The sequence below is a fragment of the Taeniopygia guttata genome, chromosome 7 (assembly GCF_048771995.1).
Source record: "Taeniopygia guttata chromosome 7, bTaeGut7.mat, whole genome shotgun sequence".
Taxonomy (NCBI): Eukaryota; Metazoa; Chordata; class Aves; order Passeriformes; family Estrildidae; genus Taeniopygia; species Taeniopygia guttata.
The window spans coordinates 3,700,057-3,707,083 of record NC_133032.1 but is presented as its reverse complement, the minus strand read 5'-3'; positions in this window follow the sequence as shown (position 1 = coordinate 3,707,083).

Sequence of the window (7,027 nt, the reverse complement as noted above, 5' to 3'; positions counted from 1 at the left end):
ACAGAGGAAGAAGGTGCTGTCCTGTCTGTCACCAGGTTATGCAGTGTCCCCTGTTGTCCTTCTTGGATACACAAGGGGCACACTGAAAATTCCCATCTCTTGCGGGATGCTGAGCTTTTAATTCCTCAGTGGCCTGAAGCAGATTTTTATCCATGCAGGCTCTCCTGTGCTCACAGATGACCTTGATGCCAGAATCTGGATCTCCTTCATCTACAGGATACACCTCCCACCGCCCAGAGTAACACCCACACCAAAGCAAGAGCAAATTTCTGCTTTTTGGCATGTCAGATGTCTGATTCCAGCTGCCCCCACCCCCCCAAAACCCCAAAAACGTAAAGGCCTTCTTCCACCATCTACATTGGGCTGCAGGAAAATTTGGTCTTCCTTGCAATATACCTCTCTGATGGGAACTTGGGCGCCCCAGCACAATGTCAGGTCAGCCAGGGCTCAGCGCCTTTTCTTGGACATCTCACTGGCTCCCAGCAACATCTTTTTGGGAACAAGGGGGCTTGACTCCACCGTGGAAGCCTGTGAAGGCAGAATCAAACTCTTCTGGGTCACTCCCATTCCTCAGGTTGAAGCAGGAATGAGGTTTTGTTTTCAAAGCAGTTTTTGGGTCAGGTGGGAGGCAGAGGGGGCTTGGGTGAGACCATCCTTGAAGGCCACAATGGCATTTAAGTGGTCCAAAATGTGGATCTGAAGGTTTTGCTTTGTCATCTGCATGAAATACACAGTGAATCAAGGCTTTTGGGCACAGAAAAACTGCAGGCAAATGGCCACCACCTCCCTCTGGCCTTGGCTCTGCATGCCACTGCCCTTATCGAAGGGAACAATGATACATTCCCAGCTGGAGCACAAGCTCTGCTGGCATCCAACAGACCAGATGCTTTGCTTAGCTCTCCTCCATCCCTCCACTCTGCAAGGCTGTGCTGTGTGATAAGCACATTTCTCTCTCTCAGGATTTTTCATAGAGGTGCACAGAGAGAAAGAAAGAGAAAATAATTTCTATTTCTGCTCCTTGTTTTTCCTATGTAGAATATGTTTACAGAATTGTTTACCTGAGGTGATTGCTTGATTAGATTCTGGTAAGAATTGTTTAAGCCTGATAACCAATCAAATCCACCTGTGTCTAGACTCTCGTGAGAAGGTCACAAGTTGTGAGTTACTTAAATATAGTAGTTTAAAAAAGTAAGTATGTAGTTTTAGTATCTTCCTTTATATAATATATTAATGTATTATAACATAGTTATAATAAAGAAATCATTCAGCCTTCTGAACTAAAATCAGACATTGTAATTTCTTCCCACCTAGTTCACCTACATTTACAATAGTGCTGGGAAGATCAGGAGCAGATTTCTCCTGAGGTTCCTGGCACTGCTCCTTTCAACTATGGTCAGCGACTCCAAGAGAAATGACTCTCATTTGTGTTCTGGCACTTCCAGCATTGGTAGGAGGGAGAACGGAGGAAAACAAACCTGAGGCTCCAGAAACTCCATAAACAAACAAAGATTTATTTTCCGTGTGGTTCTGAAGAGAGCCAGAGATCTGGGGAGCAGAGGGTGGAGGGAGGATTGGCCAGTGTTTCTCCCAAAGATGGAACAAAACCCATCATGCAGATGACACCACCCAGCTTCAACAGAAAAGGGATTTAACTGTGAGGGAAAAACCCCTTGCACTGATAGTCTGCCTTGCCCAAGGGCATTAGGGAGTGCTGGTGGGCAGAGGAAACACTGCTTCAGCCACAGGAATCATGGAATATTCTGAGCTGGAAGGGACCCATGAAGATAATCCCAGTCCAACCCCTGGTCCTGCACAGACCCCCTGTGCATCCCTGAGAGCATTGTTCAAATGCTCCTGGAGCTCTGGCAGCCTTGGGGCCATGCCCATCCCCTGGGGAGCCTGTGCAGTGCCCAGCACCCTCTGAGGGAAGAACATTTTTACTGAGATCCAATCTAACCTTCCCCTGAAACAGCTCCATGTCATCAAGAAGGATGGACAGGCTTGGGTTCATCACAGCAGATCAGCCACATTCCTGCTGAATTGCGGATAAAAATGAGCTTGGACTCTTGCATAGGAGCTCTTCCAGAAGGAACCTCCTTTCCTGCTCTCCCTCTACATATTGAGATGGTCCAGACAAGAGCTGCTTTTCCCTGAGCATGTTAATGATGTCCCTGAGCCCAGGGGTGCTTTGAGGAGCATCCCTGCTGCTCCTCAAGCCTGTCACACCGAAGCTGTAGGATGGAGAGGAATCAACTCGGCCATGGGTCACGGCTGATTTTGGGAGGCCATCAAGTGCTAGTGAGACAGGAAAAGTAGATGAGAGGAGCATCCTCACTGCCCTTATGCAGCCTCCTGGCACTCTGAAATCACACTCACAGCATTTTTCTCTGGAGACTGCAGCTTGATTTTGCCCAGGATTGTCTTCCTTGGGCAGTGCAGTCTGGTTTTTACTCCCAGATTAATCCATGTCATGCTCACAAGCATTGAGCTGGACAAATCTGTTGAGTACTGATGAGCAGCTGCTGGCCCCAACTCAGCTGATCGTAACCCAAACGGAAATCCAAAATCCCAGTTCACTGTCACACACAGCCCAAGTAGGTGTTTCTGTATGGCTTAAATACACCTGTTTGGAGTTTTTTCCCCCTGAAAATGGTGGCACCTGATAAAACCAGTTGTTCAAACACAATTTGTTTGTGATGGTGATTTAAATTAAAGGTCAGACAATCTCAATCTCCTGCACACCAGTTTAGTAAAGCTCTGCCTCCTGGCCAAACTTGCTCTTTGGCTGTGGAGTCACTACTGGACAGATGTGATCTGAAAAAGAGCCAGCTGGTCAGATAACAAGAGCTCAGCTCCTAATCCCATCATTAATGGACAAACAAGTCGCAAATGAGTCACTTCTACCTCTCTGGCTCAGTTTCCTTGCTAATAAAAATTAATAGTATTTTCTTTTTTCTTGTTTTTATTTTTTTTAATTTATCTGCTTCACCTGCAGACTGATTAATGAGGTGTTTTCTTCTGTGAAACAAGGGAAAAAGATGTTGGTCCTGGGAATTGCCTTCAGGAGATGCTGCTGAAGTAGTACACCTTCTCAGGGGTGATAAAGCAGAGAGGCCAGAGCCAATTCACAGCTCTGCAACCTCACGGCATTACGCTGCTGGTTCCCAATTGTTGATTTTCCCTTTTTGGACTGATTCCATAAAAAAAACTATGGGATTCTTCAGGAAGGCAGATCTTGCAATACAGTGAAAACTTTTATATAATAAAACTGACTCTGTAAGTGCTGTTTTCTCCCACAAAATTGCCAAAGCTACAACTTCCTTCTGCTCTACTCAGGCATTTTGCAGGAAATGGATGTGTACATTTACATGTAGCCCCCCAGCACTGGCTGCTTTCTGCTCTGGCTGTGGCACTCAGCTGCCCTTGGAAGCAGTTCACACTTGCCAGCGTGGAGGGAATACTGCAGGAGAGCCTCGCACGCCCGCCGGGGCCTGTGCTAGGAAGGGAAAGCACATGTGCCCAGGCCTTCTGGAGGCTGGGCCGGGCTTTCTCAGCCACAGGCCTGTATTCTGGGACAAATTAACATTTTCCATCCCCAGCTGTCCCTTCCGCCTTGTTGCGACACTTCTTACCTACTTTTTGGGCTGACCTTGCGCTGGGTCTGAGACTGTTCACGAGTTTTTAGTCATTGTTGAGAACAAGGAAAGAGAAACAAACATCTGGTTAGCAGAGCTGCCAAATGCACATTCCTTTCTTGTTTTTCAACCTTTCAATCCCTTTGTTTTCTGCCTGAAATTCCATTTGATAAATGCATGGGGAGACACAGGGTACTGATTAGATGCAACTCCTGTCCTGACCCACACTCACCAGTATTGCCTCACTGGAACAGCCACAGACCCCAGAATAAGAGTGAGGCCTTGGTGGAAGCACCCCAACCATGAATGGGGGGCTGATCCTGCTCTGACTGAGGTCACTGGGGACTTTGCCACCAATTTCGGTGGGAGTAGGATGGGGCTTTAATGCTGTTTCTGCAGTGAAGTGGTGCTCAAGCCTGCTCAAGCCTCCTCAACCCTGCCAAGCTGTGGCTTTGCCATTCCTACAGCTCTTATGTGTTTTTTTTCTTAATTGGAAACAACAGCTTTTGACCCACGGTGCTGGCACAGCCTGACCAGACTAGGTGGGGCTGCTCCACCAGAGGCATATGAAATATCAAACAGAAGAGGGGCCACATGACAACAGATTTGCCTTCTTTGCCTGTTTTTCTGCCTGGAATTCCATTTGAGAAATGCCTGGAGAGCCACTGAGCACTGCTTAGGTGCAGCTCCTGTCCTGTGCTGACCCACCACTACCACCACAAACTTCAGCCTTCTACACCTCTGGCACAGCTGTGTCCTTCTGGACCACAACTCCTGAGACATCAGGAAGCTGCGTCCATCTTCCCTAGACATAGGCACCTCTCCACACCAGGCAAGTTAAGGAAGAGCAGCTGCCTTAGATTTCATCTCCCTACAAGGAGACCTCCCCAGGGGCTGGATCAGACCTTCAGGAGGCTGTACCACCTTCCACCACCATCTGTCTTTTGAAGAACACTGCTAAGGAAAGACTAAATTTTAATTTGAAACCAGGACAAGCAGTGGGAGAAAGAGCTTGGAATCTCTTCAGAGAGAAATCCCAGGGAAAAGGTGAGGCACAAATGGCCCACTATGTTCTCACTCAACGGGGCGTCTTCACAAGGCATTGCTCTCGCTGTTGCATGGAATACCAAGCATCTGAGACTCTTAAAAGCTTCCCTCTGTTTTTTATTTACGTGTGACTGAGTCTGTGTGCCTGAAAACCAGATTGGAAGATCATTAATCTGGGACAAGAAAGCGCCAGACTCGTAGAATGCTGTCCCTCCCTGTTGTCAATCCTCGCCGACCCCAACCTACGCAAGGACTGACGCTCTGGAGCGGGATTGTACCGGCCTGGAAAGCCTCTCTTTTCCATCAGGGATGCCAAATCTGCGGCATGGCTCGATGATCCAAGTTGACACTGGCCATGAGAACAATTCCTTTTCCTCCCCGCTGGTCATTTCCATAAATGCCAAGTTCTGGGCAACACAATGTTCGGCATTTCCCGCAAACCGCTCCATGATCTCATTTGCGTCGCCAGATTTATTTATTTTAAAATGCCTTTTTTTTTTTTCTTGCGGCCATACATTTTAGATTAAAAAATAATAATCATACAATCTCGCAGGAAATTGGGCTTTCAAAATTGGGACGCAAGGAAGTATGGTCCGGTGGAGATTTGATCAGGCAGATTTTACAGCCCTGTGGCTTGTTGGATACCCTTTTTCATTAAGATTAGTTTCAGTTTCTGGCCCCTGTTCTCCCATCATGAGTCAGGTTTTTTTACCCAATGCCTTTTCAAGGGAACTACAAACTCAACAGCCAGTTATTAATTTCACTGGTGAATGCACAGTCCTCATCGAGCTTCGATTCTGATTTAAAGTGGTTTCTGAGTGAGGATATTACAGTCCCAAGGAGAGCTATTGGCTGCCCCATTCGACATGCTGGAGGTCTGAACGTTATAAGTGAAGTTGCTCAGAGAGCTTTCAATCTCCTCTTTCAGAACAAAAAGGATTTGGGGTGAGCCTGAGAATCTAAATGCAGAAGAGCCTTGGCATACTGGATCTGTGTTGGAATTTCCAGGCCTAGATGGGCATGCCCTTTTCCTAGCTGGAAGGAGGAACAATATGACTCACTCCTGGAAATGACACCGGATTTGTATCCAGAAACTTGGACAAGTGCGGTGGAAATTACTGGGAAGTTCTGCTTTGTAGATGGAAATGGTTAAAACTTCCCTCAGCTTCTTGTCAGTTCCATCCATTGAATCCTACCAGTTCAGAGGGGCTTAACAGCCTCTGCAAACCAGCAAAAAGCACCAATAAAATCTTTATTAAAGAAAATGTTTTGGAAAGCCAATTTGACCAGGCCTTCTCCAAATGAAGGGACTACACTCAAGGCTTGGAAATTCTTCCCCTATGCTGTACAGGTGCCCTCTCACTGACCCATAACTTCATTTAACTCTCCTCGAGAGGAAGAAAGGAATCCCTGCTAAAATTATTAGCTTGCACAAATAATATTTGCTTTGAGGGGAAGGCCAGCACACGTGCTTGGCTTTCTCAAAGGACTTTCATGGCCACAGCACAAACTCTGGGCTCTCACAGCCAGGAGATTCCTTTTTTCCCCAAAGGAAACACATATTAGTACCCCGTAACACTCCATGGAGATGCCCCAGAGCTCAGCGCAGACATCCCTTCATGCTGGTGCTTTGGGTTTTGGTGTCCCTTGGCCCCAGGTTGCCTTTACTTCCATAGGCAGAAAACACAGGCTGTTCGGTGGGTAGCAAAGACATCCAGCAGATCCCTACCCCTTTTCCAGCTGCCTGCTACCCCTAAAAGGAGCATCACAAAGTGGGAGATTCAGTCCTGAAACACAGCCCAGGGGCTGGAACCCCACAGCAGCCTCAGAACACAACATCTGCCCTCGCCTTCCGAGGGGGAAACCAAACCAGAGCGAGTTTGCGCAACACGTAATCGAACCCAGTTGTTCTCCGAGGCAGGAGGAAGATGTTCGTGCTGTCCTCCGAGCATCCATCCAGGGCTCTGTGTCCCCAGACTCCACCCAGTGTGATTTGTTCAATTCTGGGTCGTGTTTTTTGCATGTTTCTCCCTAATGGAGGTTTTCTAACCTTAAGGCTGCAAAGAGCACAAGAATATTAAGAGCAGTTGACAGAAGAGCTCTCAGGGGGGACGCAGTGCACAGGCCCTCAGGATAATGCATATCTCCTATTGTTATAATTATTAGTACTTTCATTAGAGTGGAAGAGATGAGTTATCCAGGAGGGGAGGACAGCCTGAAATCATGCATACCTTTTTTATGAGGCCCAATATAGGCTGTGGCCTGAGTCAAAGCACTCAGACAGAGCCCAACTCATCAAATCCAGTGGCTGTGGTGGAAGGAGACCCACGAGTCATTTGATAAAA